The 21847-nt window shown below is 48.0% G+C and overlaps 1 protein-coding gene across 1 annotated transcript in view; it reads right to left on the bottom strand.

Moving 5' to 3' along the window:
- Positions 1-21847, bottom strand: part of LOC138480617 (collagen alpha-1(XXI) chain-like) — a 703399-nt gene that overhangs the window by 457657 nt on the left and 223895 nt on the right. The window lies entirely within an intron of this gene.

Raw genomic sequence — 21847 nt, forward strand, 5'->3', positions numbered from 1 at the left:
CTCCAACTCAAATCCTAATCTTAGGAGTGAAACTCCTAAAGTAGGTAAGGGTAGATCTAAGAGGAAGGAGAAGCATGTACCTTGCTTATCTCCACCCCCTCCAACCAAGAGGCCCAAAACCCAACCTTCTCCCCACAGAGAAGTGGTGAGGAACTCTGGAGGCCCCTCTAGATCTAAGGGAATCCTTTATAAGGGCCCCTTGAAAAAGCCTACCACAGGTTCAGAAGTTGTACCAACTTCTGAGGAACTGGTCAACCAGATACCCTATAGTTTCAAAAAGACTGATGTTCCTCAAAGGGTTTGTAGGGCATATAGCTTACAAAGGAAAACCTTTGGTTTGACCATAGAACACAGGTCAGGGTGTCTCAACCAAAATGCTGATGGTCTCTCTAGGGTGTTTATAACCGACTAGAGGTATGAGATTCATCCAGGAGTGGATTAAATCCTCCTGTCCCTTAACCCTTAATCTGGGGGGGGCAAGTGTTAGGGAGAATTCTCTGTTAAGGCTAATTTCCCAGACCTAGTGAGTCCCCCAGCAGCTTTGCTGTATTTTTGGGGTTTATTTTTTTCTCCTGCTAAGAGTGAGACTCTTTATACATGATTTGAGATATCCTTTGACTTTGTAATGTGTTTAATGGGCTATGGGGTCTTTTACTCCATAGGGGTTCATGTATTTTTGGTAAGTGTGTTACACAGCACCCTCAGTGCAGTAACACAGGGGTGTCATAGTGACCCCCAAACATAGACTCCATACCCTGGGACTGACTACTGTCTCCCAGGGCATGTAAAGTCACCATTGACTTTACTAGTCTTAAATTAGGAAAAGAACCAGTACAAACCATCATATTGTGGAAGTACTGGTAGGGGTAATTAAATTTCCCCTGGGTCTGTTTTTCGAGGGGGCACTGTGCAGTCCCCCTTCCTCGAGTTTCGGGCTGGTGGCAGTGGTTACCACGCGAAATATTCCACCGGAAAATTTTCTATGGGATTTTCCCATTCATTTAAACACATCACTTTTTGGTGCAATGTTAAAGATACTGCTGGGTTATTTATTTAATATTTATTCCCGGTTGGGTCTTTTTTGCCAGGACTCGGTTTTAAAAATGGCGTTTGTGTTCGCCTCTGTAACTCCAACCCAAGTCGAGCCCTTTGTTCCACTTTTTGGCAGGCTTCTCCACAGAAGCCTCCAAAAGTGGTGCCACTCTGTCTGGGTCTACAGGATGTGTGGGAGGGGGGTTTAGGCACCCTGGACTGAGCTGCCTCTGCAACTCAAGTCGCACTCTTGTGTGATTGGCCCAGTGGTGAGCCGCCCGGCTCACCACTTAACATGTTTGAGTGACAGCTAGGACTGATGAATGGGGGTTTTCTGCATAAAAGCAGGGCTTTGGGGACTAGAACTTCAGAAGTCGCCACAGGACCAAAGAATCCGAAGAGGGAGAAGCTGAGCCGACCTGCAACGATGACACCACCGGTGGAGCCCTGCTGAACCGTCTCACCACTTCCCAACGACAGAGAAGATCTTCATCCCAGAGAGTCTTCTTCCTCTGAGCTGGTGGGATAACCAGTTCACCCTCTTTTTCGCCTTCCTGGATCGTCTCATGGTCGAATCACCCGTGCCAAGCACCCCGGCGGCTGGATAGCCACGCTTCACCACTACCGCGAATAAAAGGGGAGTACCCTTTAACCGAGAAACTCTGCGGCTGGTTTCTTCCCTGGCAGTGCAACGACCTCCAACTTTCCTCCACGTCAAGATCTCCTCTTCCCCTGGACAGATCACCAACTTGCACCCGCTGCCAGGAACAACTGGCCCCGCTGGAGCTTCCTGGTCCCGCCTGGTCTCCCTTGCAACAGACTGTTCAAGGTGTTCCGTAAATCCTTGACTTTCTATCCTGGGGTGACTTGGGACCTACTAACTAACTTTTCCTGACTTGAGCCAACCCTTTTTGAACTCTTTGCAAAGACTCTTTAAAAGAACTAATCAACTGTGTGATCTTGGACACCTTCCGCCTTGCTCTCTTCAAGAGTGGGCCTGGCCTATGACTTTCTTGCTCCTCAGTAGATTCTGCCTTTTCTGACTTGCTCTGGTTCTCCTAAAGTGTTGGTATTGTGTGTGTTCTTAATTATGCCTTTTTCCCTCCCTTTTTAATTAACTTATTGGAGTGCCTTCTTAGGTTAAGTGCTCACCTCTGTCTGAAAATAAGTGGTGGTTTAACTAAGACTTGTTCAATAAGTGATCAGGGATGTATATATATTAATAGTGACTGTGTTTGAACTTGCTTGCCATATTAGTGTTAGTGTATTTTACAAAGTGTGCAATAAATAATGATATACTTTTATACCAAAGCTCTGGTCAGTGTTTGCTTGTGCTACCGTATTTTGGTACCTATCTTGTATACTCTATATACTGTCTAACTCTTCTTGAGAGAAGTCTGGCTGCTCAGCCACAGCTACCAGGTAAATCTGGGTGGTACAGACTGCTACCAATTGGGTTTACTGCCAACACCTGTAGTCTTAAGCCTTTTGCAGTGGTCCCTAAGGGAACTGCACAGGTTTCTGCCTAACAGTTAGCGGGTGCAGGCCTACTCCACGTTAAAATTATTAAGGCCACCCCATCCCACTGCACCCCCTTTGACTTTCTTCCTTCCGCCTTTGTACATATGACACTTCAACTCCTCTCACCAACCACTCCCAAGGCTGGGGTCATTATCTCAAGTCTTCCTGAAGGTGCTCTAAATGGGTAACAGAGCTTATTCATCCAGACGAGGCTGGGACTGTTCAGAGAGCTTGTGGAACTCACAACTGGGTAGCGGTAGCCACATTGGGTCAGTAGCTGGAGCCTAAGGTTAGCATCAACTCCCTAAGTGTGCTTGTGGCACTATTGGAACACAAAATGGGACGCATTTGAGCATACTCCTCTGACAAATGATTTGAGCCTTCCCGGGTTTGTAGAATTAAGGATGGGTAAGAGAGACACATTGGATTGGTGGCTGTAGGTCAAGCCAGGGGCAGCACCCCAAGTGTGTTTCATGGAGCTCTAGCTCGGGCACATTCGAACTTACAACTCCTGAGGAGTCTGGGATTCTTCCGGGGCTTGTGGAACTAGTGACTCGGTAGAGGCAGCCAACTCAGGGCGAGAGGGTGGAGCTCTGGGCCTAGGGCAGTGACCCAAGTGCACCTCTAGCCTTTCGGGAGCTCTAAATCAGACATGTCAGATCACTGCTCCCTGAAGGATGCTGGGATATCTCGCAGGGCAGCAGAACCTTGCCCCAGGTAGAGAATGCCACCTGTGCTGTGGTCTGGAGTCCCGGACCATAGACGGTGACCAAAGTTTGCCTGGGGGCCTCCTGAGGCTCTAATGTAGGTGAGCCTGACTTTGGCTACTCAGTGGAGCCAAGGACTCATTGAAAGCCTCGCAGAACTCTGCAGTAGGTAAGCACAGTGACCTTGCATTGGTGGCAGGAGCCCCATACCATGGGAAGTGACAAGTCCACACGCAGCCCTCCTGGAGCTCTAACGGGACACAATTGAGCTCACCCATCCCAAAGATGCCTGACTATGTGTTGTGCTCCTTTAAGTCTACAATGATTAGGCACAGCCACCTTGCTGGAGCCCAGACCATAGGCAGCAACTCAAGAGTTGCTGCAGCCATCCCGGGGCTCTAAAGTGGGCGAGTCACAGCCTGACTCCCTGGAAGAGGGGGAGGCTGGTACTTTCTTCCAGGCACATAGAACTCAGGCCTGCATAGGAACCGCCACCTGATGGAGGTGACTGGGGCCCTCGACAATGGGCCTAAATTAGCTGAAGCTCTCCTGTCATTCTAACTGGGGTGACTGATATCCTATCTCCCCAGAGGTGCCAGAAATTTGCACTGGGTAGAAAAAGCCATCTGTCGTTGGTGGCTGGAGCTCCGGACTAGGCTAGGGACAGCGATCCAAATACACTGGTTATCCTCTTAGAGCTATCAAACGAGTTAGGGGTTGGCTCCCTGGAGAAGGCAGACACACCTGCCTGGGCTTGTCTAGCTAGTGACTGAGTAGGGCAACCACCACGCAGAGATGTTTGGACACCAGGCCAGGGACAGCCTCCAAGTGTATTTACGGGAATTTTGGCCCCTCACTCAACTCTTACAGTAATCTGAAACGTTCTTGTAATCTGTTTAGCCTGGGTTTCTGACCTCCTTTGAGAAATGCGTAAAATGAGCCACTAGCTGGACTTCCAGAGTAGCCTCGTTATCTGGTTGCAACATTCATTTCTATGGTGCATCATGTTTTCAAATGGAAAGTCGGGACAAGGCCCGGCATGTTCCGTCCTTGAGCTGTAACTTGCACGAGTTAGAGGATGGTGCTCCGAACCAGGATGGGACTCATCCCCGGCCTCAGGGGTGTTGCTAGCTCTGGAAAAGATCTGGGGCTACACTAATGTCAGGACTGTCGGGACTCGGGGCTAGCTAGACTTTTGGTTGTAGGCCCTGAGCTTCTATCCGGGCTACAACCAAAAGACCCGGGTCTATAGGCCCCTCAGACGTCCCCTAGCAACGCCTCTGCACTCATTACCCCTCATTCACTCATTCACCCGTCTGTGAAATATGATCCAGGTTGTTCCAAATCTTATGAGTGAGTTTGAGGCAATTCAAGCATAAAATGCCACACAATGAACATTGCGCAGAGGAGGCCGCAAACAAGATCAAGGCGGGCAGGAGGAGGGAGCCGGGCACAGAAAGAGCAGGTGTGTGGCAGGGTACAGGGAGGCAGCATTGGGTTGTTGATGTCGGGGGAGAGCAGAAACTGAATGGGAAACTAGGGGACCCCCAAAAATAAGAAGGGTGTGGGGGCAGAGTTCAACAAGAAAGGTAGTGCGGAGTGAGCTTGAAAAAAGAAAGTTTGGAGGGGGAAGGCGGTGTAATGAGTGCAGCATTAAGCGAGTCACATAAAACACCAGCAGGGAGGAACATGTGCTCCAAATTAATCAAACTATTCCAGGGATGGCCATTTCAGACCAGAGACTGGTCCACGAGCATTCCAGAGACGGCCATTTCAGACCAGAGACTGGTCCGCGAGCATTCCAGAGACGGCCATTTCAGACCAGAGACTGGTCCATTACCATTCCAGAGACGGCCATTTCAGACCAGAGACTAGTCCATAACCATTCCAGAGACGGCCATTTCAGATCAGCAATTGGTCCGTGAGCATTAGCTCATCGCGAAGCATTAGGTGAGTGGGCCAGAGGTGACATGTCACTGATCCATGAAGTGCAGGGCAAAGCTGACCATGTCCCCTGGCAAAGAACAAGGCTGGTCCAGAGTGGGTGGTTGTGCAGAGTAAGGGCTCCACAAGACCCACGAGTGATTATGTTTTGGGCAATTTAGGGTTTAAAGGCAATGCTATCCCATTAAATTTTAAAAGATCCTGTTGTTTGTTCTAGGCTTGCTAGTGTGCACGTGCGTTAAACTTAACAACCGTTCAAAACAAAGGCAAAAAATACACGAGTACGAGTTTTTGTGGGGCTTCTGTGACGAGGCAGCGGGAGCAATCCCAGATGCTCTCACTGCAGGTCTTGGGTCTCGCGATGCGCGCTGCAGGACTTGCATGACAACTACGGCATGAGGCCGCAATCTGGCAACCATTATCCAGGCCCAGGTCCTGGCGTGGGGGGAATTCCTTTCTCTGGATGGTGTGCAGTCATCATATCCTTTCTGGCAGATCACAGCTTTGTGTTGGCTGCGGTTCCACGCGTGGGCTGGCCTCATTAACCAGAGGGATTTTCTCAAAATGGGTTATAAATTGAGCGCTCCCTGCTTGCCAAAAGCTGAAACAGTAGTATGGGCTTCATGCTCGTGAATGTGTACCAGAGCCCTCACGGTTCCCCCTCTAGCCCCCCCCCTCCCGCCCACCATAGTTCCTTTGTTCCAAGTGCTTCCACATTGTAATGTTTCCACCTCCAGCCACCATATGTTTAAGGATGATGAGCCCAAGCTGTGCAGAGGGGGAATCCTTTTATGCGGCTTGACTGACACCTCTCAATGAAAGGAGCAAATACGGCACTGGCAGATATGGCTTTTGGGTGTACAAATTCTATACAGCAAGCCTCCACTCCCCCACCAAAAAAAAGTTGAGCACATGCTGCTTACTTTAAAACATCTTTACAAAAGTCTCCCAACTGGAATCAACCTTTTGGCATCAATATGAGTTATGTGGATTTAACTAAATAACTTAGTTGCATAGGTTACTTGCATGCTTAAGTACTCATAAATCCTCAGCCCAGTCCCTCATTTCTGTGTATCAGCTTCCAATCCTTGCAGGTGGAGGGACTGGCTTGATATGGCATAGCAAGGGGTGCCCAATGCCCAGGTCATGCACAATGCAATAGGCCACTCCCAGCCCGCTTATCCCCTGCCCGGTCCATCTTCCTTTATCAAATAGCGGGGCCGCAAATGAGGCCCCTTTTTTCCTTCTATTTTGACATCCGAGCAGCGGTAGAAGTGTACAGAAAAAAGTAGTGGCACTGTGGTCTCGGCAGGGGAGAGGGTACAGGGAAGCATAGTGATATATGTGACAAGGTGTTGTGGCCGGGGCATTGCAATAGTATAAGTGACTAGTAACTAAGGCTCATATTGCAACTTCATACTCGCACATGGATATGAATGGACAAATCCTCTATATAGAATAGTGAATATGGTCGTAAAAAGTAGTGGAATGGTAAACAGAAAAAAATCAAAGTAGTGGAACACTGCTCCCGCCCATTCCCGCTCACTTCAAACACTGCATCCGAGACCTGGGCCTTGGTGCAGGTGCAGTAGCCTTCCATCTTACGACTTTCAAAGTGAAACCTGCGACATAATACCATGGTTAGCCGCAGTCTTCCAAAGATTGGGGACTTTGGGCCCATGGTTAGCCGCAGTCTTCCCGAGATTGGGGACTTTGGGCATCATTGAGAGTTTTTCAGGAATTTGGGAGGAATTACGGCCCAAACTCGTTTACAGTTACGGTGCCTCAAGTCTGGTAAGGGTAGTAGTTAGCATTTTTGGATTTTGGAGGAATTACTCTGAGAAGTCATTCTACTGCGGTAATCTTACATTTTTTTAAGGTAAAGTGTTGGCGTGATCTCTGTCAATATGCCAAAGGTGAATCCTCATTTCAGCTCCAAAGTCGGCAGTGAGGTAATTCCATTAGTGGTGTTAACCGAATTATTGCCACCATTGCACTGCATGGCCTTCCTCGTAAAGCAGCAGACCAGTGGGGAAAGAGACAGCTTTTCTGTCATGCCTCTTGAACTGGTGGCTTATTTTCCAGGAGCTGTTGTTGTAGCCACCAGGTGGAATTGTCTGGAGGCTAAACACGACCCTGCAATCAAGAAGAACCAGGGGTCCAGCTTGACCAAATTCCCCCATAAATGCCAGCATATCTGAACAAACGGATTCTCCAGTGTTATGTGCAGAACTGCATGCCCCCGAATGGCCCTGAATCACCTATTTCAGCCCTTTCCCAGACCCAGACCAAGCGCTGCAACCTCAGGGTGGCTCTTGGCAAACATTCCTTAATCCCTGCCCGTATCACCAGTCTCCGGTCTTGTGAATGCCATGCTGAAGGACTTCTTTCGGCGTGAGCCGTAGCTTGGTCTTCCAGTCGGTGGGTGTGAAGCCATTTCCTGAGTGCTCCACATTTGCCTTGACTCTAGCAATAGCTCTTTATTGATGCACCGGTCTAGTTGAACGCTACTCTGAGAACGAGTTGATTTCTCCCACTTGTGGATCATCTCTGAGCAATTAATCATTTAGGCAAAATAAGTTAGGAGCATTAATACTTTCAGATGTTCGGTATCCACTACAATCGCTTTTGCTCCATGTGTTTCTCTAACTAGAAATATTAGAAAGTCGTGTGAGATAGATGGGCACATGCAAGAAGGTATCTATCCTTCAGGCCAACAAAACATGTCCACAACCATATTAGAGGGCAACGAGTACCCGCGCTGAAGCAATATACACTCTTCTCTGTCTCTTTCCCAAGCCCTATAATGGAGGAAGGTTCCGGGCCACCTTCCCCCTCAGCAAACCCACCTGTGCGAAATTGCAGTTAGACACCTTCCAGAACCTGCATTTATTTATTTACTTTTATGGACACAATAAACATTGTATAATTTTGTTAGTTACCCATTTCATTGTATCATGTTAATTTATATATATATGTTTGTTTGTTATTGTGTCATAACCAAATTTGTTTTTTTTTACACACACGTTAGTATGTTTCAAAAGTTAAAAAACACCCAAGAAAAATAAGAATAAAAGAGAAGAAAAAACAATATCATATATAAAAGAAAAGTTAAAACGACAGAAATTCACAATATCTGCATCAGGTAATACAGCACAAAATGTAGCGCTACTAAAAAAGAAAAGAGCCACAATTGCATTCCAGCTATATTTCCAGGATTGCACAGTTGTTTAGACAGCATAGTTTCTCATATTAGAATTTCCCTTTTTCAACACTCTGTGGGTCCTCAAGCCTTTCTTTACATTTTCAACTGTTCTCCATCAAATTACACATTTGTAGGACCTGAATCGCCTTTATTGTGAGTGCTGTCTCATTGCCTGCAATTAGTCTGTCCCAGAACATTTCAGATTCTAGTCCTTCTTTTCTGTCCACAAACCTTTGCAGCAGGTTAGCTCTAATTTCCCAGGTATCATTTTAATATTTGAAATGTTTTTTTCATTTTTTATCGTTCAGTTAACACTTTATCTGCAATTTATTGGGCCTAATTAGGATCCTGCCGGTCCGGAAACAAGGGTGCCGGTAAACTCACCGGCACCCTTGTTTCCGGACCGGCATATTGCAGGTCTGCCTGCCGGAGCTCCTGTGCCCGACAGGTCTGACCCTGCTGGGCACAACGGCCACGGTAGGCAGACCGTTCACGGAAGCACCAGCACCATTAGCAACGGTGCCTGTGCTTCCATGTCTCCACTCCCATAGAGTCATATGAGACTCTTTGGGACTCTATGGGAATGGGGACTTAAATTTTACCGGCGCCTGACTTTCCAGGCCGCCGGAATTGTAATCTCTGGTGGCACCGGGAAGTCGGGCGGTGGTACATTTTTACGGGTCTGGCAGCAACCTGCCGGTAGCACCGGAAGGGTTACCGCTGGTAGCACAAGCAGGGTTACCGCCAGGCCCGTAATAAGGCCCATTGTGTTTAGATCAGATGGTGCTACCCCTTGACAGACAGTGGTAGTGTGCCGGTGCCCAACCCCAGCCTACATGCTCTGTTCCCTTTTCAGCCCTTAACCTCTTGGATTGGTGCTATTGCTGGGTAGATCTTCATGGAGAGACTCTGCATCACGATGTGTTCTTCTGTCAGACCTGCCTGAGGCCTGTCCACCTGGCAGGCTTCCAGTGTGCTGCTTTGCTGAGTCCCATTCTGCCAATGCAGACACCAGGGACCTCTGAAATGTGCTTGGGTTCCTGACTTCAAGTGGGCACCCTGCTCCATGTGGAAGCTACTCCTAGCTTCCATTAATCTATGCTTGTGAGTATCTTCCAGGCCATGGCTAAGGGCCCCTTCTTTGAAGCCCCTCTAGGTTGTCTGCTGCCTAACCTGGTATTCCTCCTTCAGTTCCCTCTTTTTTACATATAATGCTTTCTTAACCCTAGTGCAGTAAGCCTCAGCTCATAATAGTTGGCGCTGCACTCACTTTTACATAGACTCACATTTCATGATTAATTGCTAAGATTCAGTTCAGGTTCACTACCTCTGCTAACATCTAGAGGTCTCTCGCTTTTTGTTATTGCATTACTACACTACCCAATGCTTCTCTTGTGCTGAGCGTAATCAACTTTATACATAGCTTAATCAACCCAAGACAGACGGTCTTGATTAAGCTCTGTATAAAGTAGCACTGCCCTCTTAGACAGTCTGTCTTGGGTTGATTAAGATGTGTATAAAGTTGCATTGCCCTCTTAGACAAAGACCATTTCCTGGACAAAAAGGTTTGCATTTGAGCTAATTTGCATACCCACAATGCCTTGCTGTTGTGGCTCAGAACTGGAGGTGAACTTCCAGCAATGGCTACTAGGTGGCATTGTGGCATGTGGGACTTGGCTCAAATGGACTTTCCTACTTTCACATTTCAGGTGAAAGGTTTTTTTTCAAACCTTTTTAAACCCACCATAACTCTCTTGGTGTTGTGAAAACGTGGCCAAATGCTCCAACCACAAAGCTGTCAGGACCATACTGCACTGATGATCCCTTTTTAAACCCACCATATCTATCTTTCTTCTATCTAAATATAAAATAGAGAATCAGTGTGTTTGTTTGTCCCTCATACAATTCCACAATCTACACAATTGTGCACAGTTACCTGTTAGGACCCTCCGGATGTCCCTGGCTTCATTACATGTGGACACTCCACCCTGCTCTCCAGGTTTCAGGCCCTGTACACATGAGATGGTTGCCTGGAAGCAGTGAAACAGCAAGGTGGTTGTAGAAGGACCGAATAGAGCTAATTTCAAGCATCTGAACGCCAGGAACAGAACTGAAAGGTCCCAACAGGACCTTGCAAACCAGGTTTCAAGGCCCTAGGAAATACCACTTCCGAGATATTTGCACTGCAACAGGCAAAACACCAATGTGGTCATAGAAGGACCAGACAAAGCTCATTTCTAACAGTCTCAAAGCCAGGAACAAAACTTGAAGCCCTGTGGGATCTCAAAACCCACGTTTCAAGGCCCCAAGATGCACCCTTTCCAAGATATCTTCACCGCAACATACTGCACTGCGCCAGGATGATGAGGTGACAGGTGCAGAGAGCACACAGACGGTCCCATTATGCTGTAGCACACCAATTCTCCCCTCTGTGATTGTCAACAATTTATGAGAGTGTTATCATGTCTGTCTACAGAACCTGTGCGGAGTATGGGCACTTTTTCCTAGTTCAAAATAAAGCCCCCTTTAAATCAACAAGATAGATTATATTTCTCTGACAATGACAACTAAGTTTACACTTTAAAACATTTGAGTTTATTGATCTTCTTAATGTTCTTGTTAGTGGCACTTAAGAAAGAGTTGGAAGTATATTAGAGCCAGAGGTGAACTTTGTATCTGACATCGAAAGCTAATATTTTTTTACTTGAATTGATTTCCTCTGACAATTAGGTATTCAACTTTCAGAAGGCACCTGGCACTTCAAGAAACTAAATGTAATGTAATGTTTTATGGCATTTGCATGCGCTGTAGGTGAACATCCTTGGAGGATTGAAATCTGAGGTATGAGAGATTAGTCCAAGGAAGTTAGAATGCATGTGTGCATGTAAGCCAATACGAAGGTAGGTAGGGGTGGCTAAGTCCCTGCTAGCGACCCAATTAGAACTGTCTTGTGGTTGGGTTCTGCAAAGGCTGTCAGGAGAGTATGCGAGTCAAGGAGACTGATTTTGTGTCCAGCTAGATTGAATTTTTATCATGGGCCTTAGCTGCATTCTAGCGGCAGAGGGGATGTGCGATAAGAGATCGAGTAGCCGGTGATTGCAGATGGTTGAGTGTGAGTGGTTGTACCTTGGGAGGGTTACAGCTATCTTCCATCGAGATGGAGTGCAATACGTACTCATGAGCCGTGGCTGATTACTTGTTTCGTTGATGGAGCGCTCGTCCTGTCGTATGGGTCTATGTGAATCCTTTCTGAGCGTGCTCAGTCCTTTCTTGGAGTCTCCTCATGTTACTCATCGATGTCCCTGCCTACCTTTCTGGGGGCGAAGTTTACCCCAAGGGCAGATTTGGTCAGTCAAGATGCAGGTGCGTAGAGTCAGGTCTGGAGTGTCTTCTGGAAGGCAAGGTGATCCTCTATGTAGTGAATGCTATGAGAGATAGAGTTCCATATAGTGGGTGCTCGGATGGAGGAGGATCTCCCTATTCTGGTCAATTTAGCTGGAGGGATGGCCAAGAGGAGAGCTGTAACTGATCTCAAATTTCTGTTGGGTCTGTAGAGAGTGAGCTTGTGTTGTAGAAATTCTGGGTCTGCCTTGTGAAGAGCACGATGGGTGATGCACATGGCCTTGAAGGTGGACCGTCGCCCGACAGGGAGCCAGTGCAGGACATGGAGTGTGGGTGTGATGTACTCCCTAGCGCTTAGGGCAAGGAGGAGCCAAGATCCAATGAGTTATCTAAATGATGCTTTAACAACACACGATCAATAGGCAAGCGGTACACCTGTTGGTTCTAACTTGGCTATGATCTTTGATGATTCCTTTGACACAAAAGAGATCATTGGTAGATCACCAGGCCTGCATTCCACTATTGTTTTCCCCACATGGAATCCCCAGCAAAGTATTCCGTAGCTTGTTTTAAGTTGATATACAGTTCTTCTGGCTAGAAATAGTTTCTCTGGGCTGCTCCCCTAATGCAGGGCAACACCGATTTCTTAGCATTGAGAGCAATCCAAAATAATACCTTTGTGTGAAGCCTTTCAGTTGAATGTAAAATGTGGTGCACTTCAGTTAATAAAAATTGATACATATGTATGCATATGGCATTAGAAATCACATTACGTTGCTTATATTTGGTGAATGTGACATGGGCATAGACGACACTCACCAGATTATTTTCCTGCACTGAAAGTGACTTCCTGCAGGGAGATGTCATTATGGGCTTTGCCTAGGCAGCCCCGATACCAAGATGACCACTCGCTTGCGGCATCACACATATGGCACCACCACCAAAGCTGATTTCTGGTTCCAAGTATGTGGTGCACACAGAGAAAAGGACACCCTATCTGTCCACGGAACTGGCATGAAAACGCTACAGGGAATCCTTCGGACATGTTTTCCCTTATGTACTCTCGTGGGCCAGTTTAGTAGGGTCTCATGCTTGATCCGCAAGGGAAAATCTAGAAAGAAGGACGCCGACACCAGGGTTCAATTCACTGTTGTGTGTGTTTGTTTATATGTGGACTACTCCATGCAGCCCACCATGAGGCTGGATGGAATGTTGAGTAAAGAAAAGGAAAGAACAATGGGACTGAACTCCCCTGCCCAAGAATGGGCTGAGCATTGGAGAAAAGAATCTAAAGAGGATTTGAAAAAAAGACACAGTTGAAGGACAGTGAAGAAAAGTCAGGAGAAGAAAAGGAGAGAAGGAGAAAGAAACAGAAACAGAGAAGGGAGAAAAAGAAAAAAAAGAACTCCTTGGGGATCTGCAGCCTGGAGCATCCACCCATGTTCCACAGGCATCATTGCACCAGCTGCATGTGGTGAGTGACCCAGAGAGTGGTCCATGGGGCCGGCCAACACCAGACTGGGCAGGCCCAGTAAGAGCCCAGGCAGCAAACATGAACTGCCCAGTCCAGGGCACTTAGGAGGGCAGGCCGCCCGACGTGCACAAGATGGCCCACCAACAGTGAAGTCCTGTCGGTAGGCTCATGTCATGCGATGCAGGTCGGTGATTGAGGCAAAGTCTACCCCTGAGAAGAGGTGAAGAAAAGCCGTGCTAGAGATGGGGCCTCGTCGTGGCAGCCTGGGGAAGAGAATGCCCAGGCTGCTGCAGCTAGGTAACCTGGGTAAAGCTCCAGTGGCCCACCCCCTATGTCCCTCTGATGCAATGCAGAGGTTGTGGGCCGGGATTATCATCAGACCACAGGTGCAGCTGTGAATAAGGGAGCGTCCCTATGGCACGGGTGCACTTCCTGGACCTAGTATGGTGTGGCAGGCGCACGGGTGCATTCAGCGGCATCCCCACACACCTAAGATGGCAGAGCTGGACCATGGCAGTGATGTGGGTGTCCCCCACCAAAATGGGTCTCCTAGAAGAGTTTAATGGGGGCAAGAGCGTGGCAATGATTGCGGGTGGTCTCCCAGCCTATGGCGTCCGCGCTGAAGGGTAAAGAAGGCCACAAGTCATGGCACTGATGTGGGTGAGCCCTCAATCAGGCAGGCGGCTGCTCAAAAATGTTTAAGAAGGTGGGACAGGAGCAGTGAGTTGGATGGTCCCATGTAGTGGACAGGATCACAGAGAAGAAAGAAGTTGTGAGGCCCATGCCCTAATTTACACCAGGGACAAGCCACCAGAAGGAAAGCAAACAAGATACTGAAAGGGAAAAAATGGAGGAGTGAGAGGCGCGCACTCCAGGTCCTGGTCAATTAAACCTGTTGCAAAAAGGTCACCTGAACTTTAAAAACGTTTTCACTACAGCTGGCAGAATCCTTTGAGTCTAATCAGTAACACCTGTTAAAGAAACACAGCCTCCCTGATGATTATTTGAGATAAGAAAGTGCTTGGAGGAGAACAACTACAGACAACAGAACTGCAGCTGATGGGATCTAACCCTGTTAATACTTGTTCATCTTGGGCATTTGCAGCAGGTGGGATTTAACCCTGGTGAATACTTGTCCATTTTGGGATTTAACACAGATATATATTTTTTGCAACAGGTTTAATTGACCAGGACCTCGGGTGCGCGCCTCGCACTCCTTCAAGATACTGAAAGGGGTGACTGTTTGCAAGAGTCACCCCCATTGTGAAATAATATGTTTTATGTTTTATATGTTGTATGTCATTCTTTGTGTTATGTATATTCATGTATATATAGTTAATTGCATAGTAAATGGTAAATAGTGCAGTGTATATATTTATAAATAGTACAAATGTTAAGTAGGGGGAAAATAAGATTGGGGAAATGTTAAGTAGGACTTGTTAAGTGGGGGTAGAATTCTAGGATTAAATGAAAGGGAGTAGAGGGGAGGTACCCTGGTGTGAGTTAAGGAAGAAGAAGTAGTGGCCTGCCTAAGGCCGCCTAGGGAAGTGGGACTACCCACTGAGGCTATCCTCTGGCCTGACGCTCCAGTGGGTGGTACCAGGAATTAGGTAAGGGGTCTGTTGCATCACCCTCATCGTATAGGTCTCACTGAGACCCCTCCAAGGAAGGGATCTCAGAGAGACCCCATAGAGCAGATCTCCATTTTGAAGGAACTAATTTTGAGGGAACTCACGTAAGGTGAATTTAAGAAAGGGAATAGGGAATTGGTATTATGTGAATCAGTGTTTTTGGGACCACTATAAAATCCACCTTGTTGTTTGTGTCCACTTAATAAGGTAAGAACTCAGGGTGTAGCCCATCGCCTGTTAGCAGCAATTTTATTTTGCAGGTGCAGAGTCCCTCTCTATCCAGCTGGCTTGATGCATGCTCCCATGGTTCCCATGGGGACTGTACCTGGTCTGTGGCGAGCAAGGTGGACACCCGTGCCTGGACTGGGGCCACAAAACAGGGGCTACATTGGAGGTACGGCTGAGATGGGCTAGGCCCTTCAGGGGATATCCTCATAGCTAGGCCTCCTACCGTCACTGTGAGTGGCATTCATGGGGACACGAATTTCCTGAAGGGGGAGTAATGCAGCCTCTAAGGGGCCTGGCTAGAATAGGCGACACTAGTGCCTTGTTATCTCCCCCCCCACCCCACTTTCAGTTTGTCTGCCTATATCCAGCCTGTCGCTGAGTCCTCCTCTTGTGTCATGACTGAAAGAAGACTAGGATCAGACCTGGATTCAATGAAGCTTCCTGACCTGTGCGTGCTGAAATCTGACACGAGGCGTTTTACTGATCCTCCTATTCTTAGTTGTCCTCCTTGTGGTCGTCTACCTTTCAGTTGACTCCCAGAATAGTAGAACAGTAGTGGCTTGGAGTGACAGGCAATACCTCAACCCTCCATGTCATCCAAGGAAGGTTCAGGTGAGGAATGTCGCTGATAGAACATTTCTAAAACGCTTCTTGTTTTCCAATATCTTGTTACTTATAAGAGCCCATTTTCTAGTAATAAATGTGATGCATACATTTTGTTTTTAAGATAAATAATTTATACAAATGCTATCTTTGTACAGAAGATAGTTCTGACCTCCTTTTATGTGTCGAATGCCTTATTTATATTTGGGGAAACACCCAACGTACTGATATGGCACACTTGGTTACAGCCACTACATATATCCGTTCTATGTGAACAAACCTTATTTTAAAGGTTTCAAGAGAAAAAGACCAATTTACAATCCCCGATTTTCTTTTGACCGTAAAAACAGCATAGTATAGGTGTTTTTCTCCATCACTCCCCATCTCTCCCACCCCCACCCTCACACTCAGGATTTCAGCCCCAGTCCCTCCCCCCACCAAAACCAAAATGCATATACACACAACACACACACCAACACACTCACACCCACACACTTACCCGTTCTTCACATCCTGCGCTTCTGGTTCCCAACGTGTCTGTCAGCCCCTGCACGCACTTGTGTGCGGCAGGGGCATGACCGTTCCATTTAGAAAGACTGCTCCGTGCGGTCAAAGAGCGGACTTTATAAATCGATCTTTTAGTGAAAAGATCTTTTTAAAAAGATCTTTTCACTTAGAACGAATATATCTCCTCTTGCCTCCAAAGGCTTTCAAGACTTCCCTTGGCAAACAGCAAGTATGTAGACTGGTCACACAGTGCTTATACATTCAATTAGAGTCACTGACTATAATATTCTCCTCCAGCCAAAGAATTCTTATAATTTTCTAAGTAAGCAACAAGTAAATAAATGGCCACAAAAGTGGACAACCAGTTAAAGCAACTGAAAATGGTTTCCTTCTGCCTCCAAAGAATTGTAAGGCTTTTGAGTGAAAACAAGTATGTGGAGTGCTCACACAAAGATGACAAACTCAATTTTCCGACACTGCTTATACTATCCTTGTGCTGCCAAATCATTATTTTAATGCACATAAGGGTATGTGGGCTGTTCACAAAAACAAAACATGCTGAGTTACAGCCTCTGAATAAAGTCTGCTCCGTCGACCAAAGAATTGCAAGCCTTTTCAGTGCAAGGAGCAGGAATGGGGACTGGCCACACAGTCAGTATCAGTCACTGTAGGCACTACAAGGCCTAACATGATTTCTATGACATTTCAGTCACAGAATGATTTCTTAGATTTTGTACTGCCAGATTTGCACACAACAAATATATAGTCTAACAACATAACGATGGGATACTCAGTCACGGATCCTAAATGTAATTACCTACCTGCCACCACTTCCAAACACATATGTGATCCCATTCTCCTCAATCTGACCAAGCAGTGAGGCACATGCATTTATGTCGTGCATGATGGTCACCAGAATTCTGTAATCCATAGTACTGCAAGAGTGCACTCAATTACAAAGAATCTAATGCCCCCCTACCTTCAAAGAATTCTAAGAATCTTCTATGCAAGAAGCAAGCATGTGGACTTGCCACACAAATACGACACACTCCTTTAAGGCCACTAACTATAGTATTCTCCTGCCTCTAAAGAAGAGTGTTCTATGAAAATAGTGAGTATGTGGTTGTGTCACAAAGAGATTACACACTCAGTTACAGCAACTGAACAAAATCACCTCCTGCCTCCAAAGAACTCCATGGGCCTCACTACAAGTTTGGCGGTAGCCTTGCCGGTAAAACAGGCAGGCTGCCGCCAAACTTGCGAACTTTTCCGGCGCCCGTGACTGGGCAATTACCAGGTCATTATGGCCCTCCCAGACCCGGTAATTGCCCATTCGCAGGCGCTGGAATAAAATGCTTCCTATTCCCATTTGAGCCCTGTAGGGCTCAATTGGAGTGGAGAGGTCGGATGCACCGGCACCATTCAGAATGGTCCCGGTGCATCCGACATGCTCTGCTCGCGGGTGCTGGTAAACCTGCCAGGTCAGACCTGGCGGGCGGGAATACACCCGCAAGCAGAACTCATAGTTTGCTGGTCCAGTAACTAGGGAACCGGCAAGCTTACTGGAACCGTTGTTACCGGACCAGCAAACTTATAATGAGGCCCAGCGAGCAATAAGTATATTGATTGGCTACAAAAAGATTGCAGAATATATTTTTCTCCGCCTTTCAGATATATCTTAGGGCCTCATTACGAGTTTGGAGGCAGCGGAATGAACAAAGATTTTTAAAACCTATAATTTTCAAGACAATGGGCCTCATTACAACCTAGGCGGCCACGGAATGAACGGTGCCGGTAAGGGACTGGCACCGTTCATTCCGGGCCGCCCTATTACGAGGTCTGCAGTGGGTCCCGCACTGGAACGCCTGGTCAGACCAGGCATCCTTAGCGGGACCCGCTAGCAGACCAGGATGCTAATAACGGGCCCGTCATTAACGTCCTCCCCATTCCCATTGAGCCCTATGGGGGCTCAAATGGGAATGGGGATGTACCGGGTCCGGGTCCCGCGAAAGGGATTTACCAGGCCCTCCAAGGTCGGAATGGCCCGGTAAGTCCCCTTTTGCGTGACCTGGACCCGGTACCTGGTATGGGGGTAGACATGCCGCTAAAAGCGGCATGGCTACCTCCATACTCGTAATGAGGCCCTATATCTTACACTTTTATTTCACTAAGGGATTCCAAAACTTTGTATTCACAACTTTGCAGGCCGCATGAATTTGGTCAAGTCTCACAAAGATAACACACTGTGTTACAGCCACTGAATGTAATCTAATGCCTGCTGTTGCCTCCAGCAAATTCTATGACGCGATTCTCCCCAGTCTGACAAGTGATGGCATGTGTGTTTGAGTCATGCATGGTGGTCTCTAGGACTCCCTCCTCCCTCGTACTGAGATGAACACACAGTTAAAGCCACACAATATAATCTAATGCATCCAACGAATTCTAAACATTTTCTGTGCAAGCAACACGTATGTGGCCTGTCCACACAAAGACAGCACAATCAGATTCCACCACTGAATATAGGATTCGCCTGTCTCCCGAAAAATCTTAGAGTTTCTTTGCAAGCAACATGTTTGTGACCTTTTCACAAAAAGACGACACCCTCATTTATAGCCACTGAATAAAATCTCTGTGTCCAATGAATTTAAAGACCTTACAATTTAAGCGACAAGTATGTGGACTGACCCCACAAAGACAGCACACACAATATCAGCAACTGAAGATAGTCTACAAAAAGTCTAAGGCTTTCCTTTAACAAATTTTTTTTTTTTATTTAAATATATTTATTGATTTTTCAAGACAAACTATACAACCAGCATCATCAACATAGCAATCAGTTATATATCCACAATAACTTCCCATTCCCCCCTCCCCCCTGCGAACCCGGACCGGGGTTGCGCGGTCTGCCATTGGTGTTAGGGTGAGCCTGGGCTGTCCAGGTCCTCGCCTGAGGTGCTGACCTCTTTAGGACTGAACAGGGCTGTCGTGAGGGCTATCCATTGCAAGAGGTCTTCCGAGTCACCTATTTTCTGCTGTCGCTGCGCCAGCTCCCAGGCCCCGGTTTCGGCCATAGACCACCTACGGAGGTCTTCCCACCATGTCACAAGTCTAGGGGCCCTGGGGCACTTCCAGGCCATTGCGATGTGCCTTTTTGCGAGGATGTACATCAAATCCTTGAGCCTATTGAGGGGTTTGTTTTTTTTGCCTCGCGGATATGAGCCCAGTAGACATGCCTTAGGGGATTGCACGTCTAGCGTTATGTCCTCCTCCGCTATCCTGGTCTGAATCTGCGACCAGAAGGTTTGTATATCCGGGCAGGCCCAAAACATGTGGGTCAGTGAAGCCGTGGGTTCTTGGCACTTGGGGCACGGCACTACGCAGGCGCCATTGAATCTCGAAATGACAGCTGGGGTAAGGTAGGCCCTGTGGATGATGTAAAATTGGATAAGCTGGAATCGGGCATTCCTGGAGACTTTTTTATGGTAGTGTGTTATTGTTTCCCACTCCGTGTCTCCGAATTGCGTGTTTAGCTCGGCTTCCCATTTACCCTTGCATGTGAGTTCGTTATGTGTGGTGTTGTCAATTAGGATCTCATAAAGCCTAGAGGTTTCGTGTCCCCCCTCTGCAACGCCCACCAAGTTCTCAATGGTCTCGTGTCCGGCGCATTGGGATTCTGCCTCCGGCCATCGCTTCCTAAGCTTGTCCAGCACCGCCCCGTGCAAAAGGAACTGACCCAGTGGGAACCCCGTCAACTTGTGCAGTTCGGGGAATGTGTGAGTGCCCTGGTCGTCTATCAGATCGCCCAGGGTGGCAACACCGGAGGGTTCCCACATGTTCCGGATCGCCTTCCGGTCCTCCGGTCTAGTGGGCATGATGGCGGCTATAGGGATTTGTGGAGAGTAAGGGTCGGTCAGCCTGACCGATTTGCAGGCCCGACTCCAGATCTGAGTGCCTAGGCGGATGAGGTGTGCATCCAGCGTTTTAGGTATCGGTCTGATCCAGAGGAGGTCCCTAAGCAACCAGGGTGCGTCTGGGGGCTGCAATAGGCGTGTGTCCGTCGTGGCATCATCGGCCATCCACTGGATCACGTGCTTAAGCTGGGCCGCTATGTAGTAGAGCTCAAAGTTAGGGGTTTTCAGGCCTCCCTTCTCGTACGGTCTTTGAGTTATGTCTAGGGCAACTCTGTGCCTCCCCTCCCGCCATAGGAGTTTCCTACATAGTTTGTTCAGGTCTTTGAAGAAACGTTGGGGGATGTTGTAGGGGACGTTAGTGAAGAAATGTAGAAGACGCGGGAGTGCGACCATTTTAAGGAGTCCCGCCCTGCCAGCCATCGAAAGGGGCAATTTACACCATAGGTCAATTGATTTAGCCAGTCCCTCCTTAGCCCTGCCCGTGTTTAGTGCATGTTCGGCTTCGGGGTCCCGGTGGATCGCAACGCCCAAATATTTGAACGTGGTGGGTTCCCATTTAAGGGCCAGAGGGGGGAGGTGTTCTTTCTTGGTTCCACTAAGTGCAGCCAGGGGGAATAGGCAAGACTTGCCGTGGTTAATCTGGATCCCGGTGCATCTGTGGAACCCATCTAGGGTTTCGAGAATGTAGGGGAGAAGATGTTCGGGATCCCTTAGGTAGAGGAGCATATCGTCCGCATACATGGAAACAAGGTGGTTCACTCCATTTACCACTATCCCCCCGTCTCCATACTCCTGCCTAAGGTATGCCGCCACTGGTTCAATCGCCAAGATGTAGAGCAAAGGGGATAGGGGGCACCCTTGCCGAGTGCCCCTGACCAGGCTCCATTTTTCCGAAAAGGTGTTGTTGGTTCGCACTCTGGCTGTGGGATTAGTGTAAATGAGTTTGACCCAATTCAAGAAAGCCGTTCCGATCCCCATCTTGGCAAGGGTGGCGTAGAGCCATGTCCATCGGACCGACTCGAAGGCCTTAGAGGCGTCAAGGGACACAACTGCGTATTTACCGCACATGCCGTTTGTGCTGTGTATCACATGATGCAGCCTTCGCAGGTTCTCAGACATGGAGCGGCCCTGCACGTAGCCTGTCTGATCTTGGTGTATAAGGTGCGGGACGGCTGCACGCAGCCTTCTGGCCAGTAGTGCGGTGAGGATCTTGTTATCTACATTCAGCATGGATAAGGGGCGGTATGAGCCGCAGTCAGAGCTTTCCTTGTCGGGCTTAAGTAAGGGGATGATGGTGGCTTCAGTCATGGAGTCGGGGAGGTGGCCTATTTCATACGCCTCGTTGTATACCTTGGACAGTAGGGGGGCCAGTATGTCCTCATAGGTCTTATAAAATTCGCCCGGGAGACCGTCTGGTCCCGGTGTTTTACCAGAGGGCAGTGACCTAATGGTGGCTGTGACCTCATCTGGGGTGACGGGGCCTCCGAGGGGATCTGCCAAGTGGTCCTCCAGGCGGGGGAGCTTGATGGCGTCCAGGGCGTCTTCGATCGCGTGGTCTGGGGGCGGGGCTGGCTCGGAGTAAAGGGTTTGGTAATATTGCTTAAACACTGCGTTGATACCCACTTGCGTGTGGAGGGTCAAGCCGTCTGTGTTACGGACAGAGCAAATGGGGTGTCTGGGGGTTTCTCGTTTATAAAGCCATGCAAGAAGTTTCCCGGGTTTGTCGCCCAGGGCGTGATTCC

Source organism: Ambystoma mexicanum, chromosome 5p (assembly GCF_040938575.1).
Source record: "Ambystoma mexicanum isolate Mex_15411 chromosome 5p, UKY_AmexF1_1, whole genome shotgun sequence".
Classification (NCBI taxonomy): Eukaryota; Metazoa; Chordata; class Amphibia; order Caudata; family Ambystomatidae; genus Ambystoma; species Ambystoma mexicanum.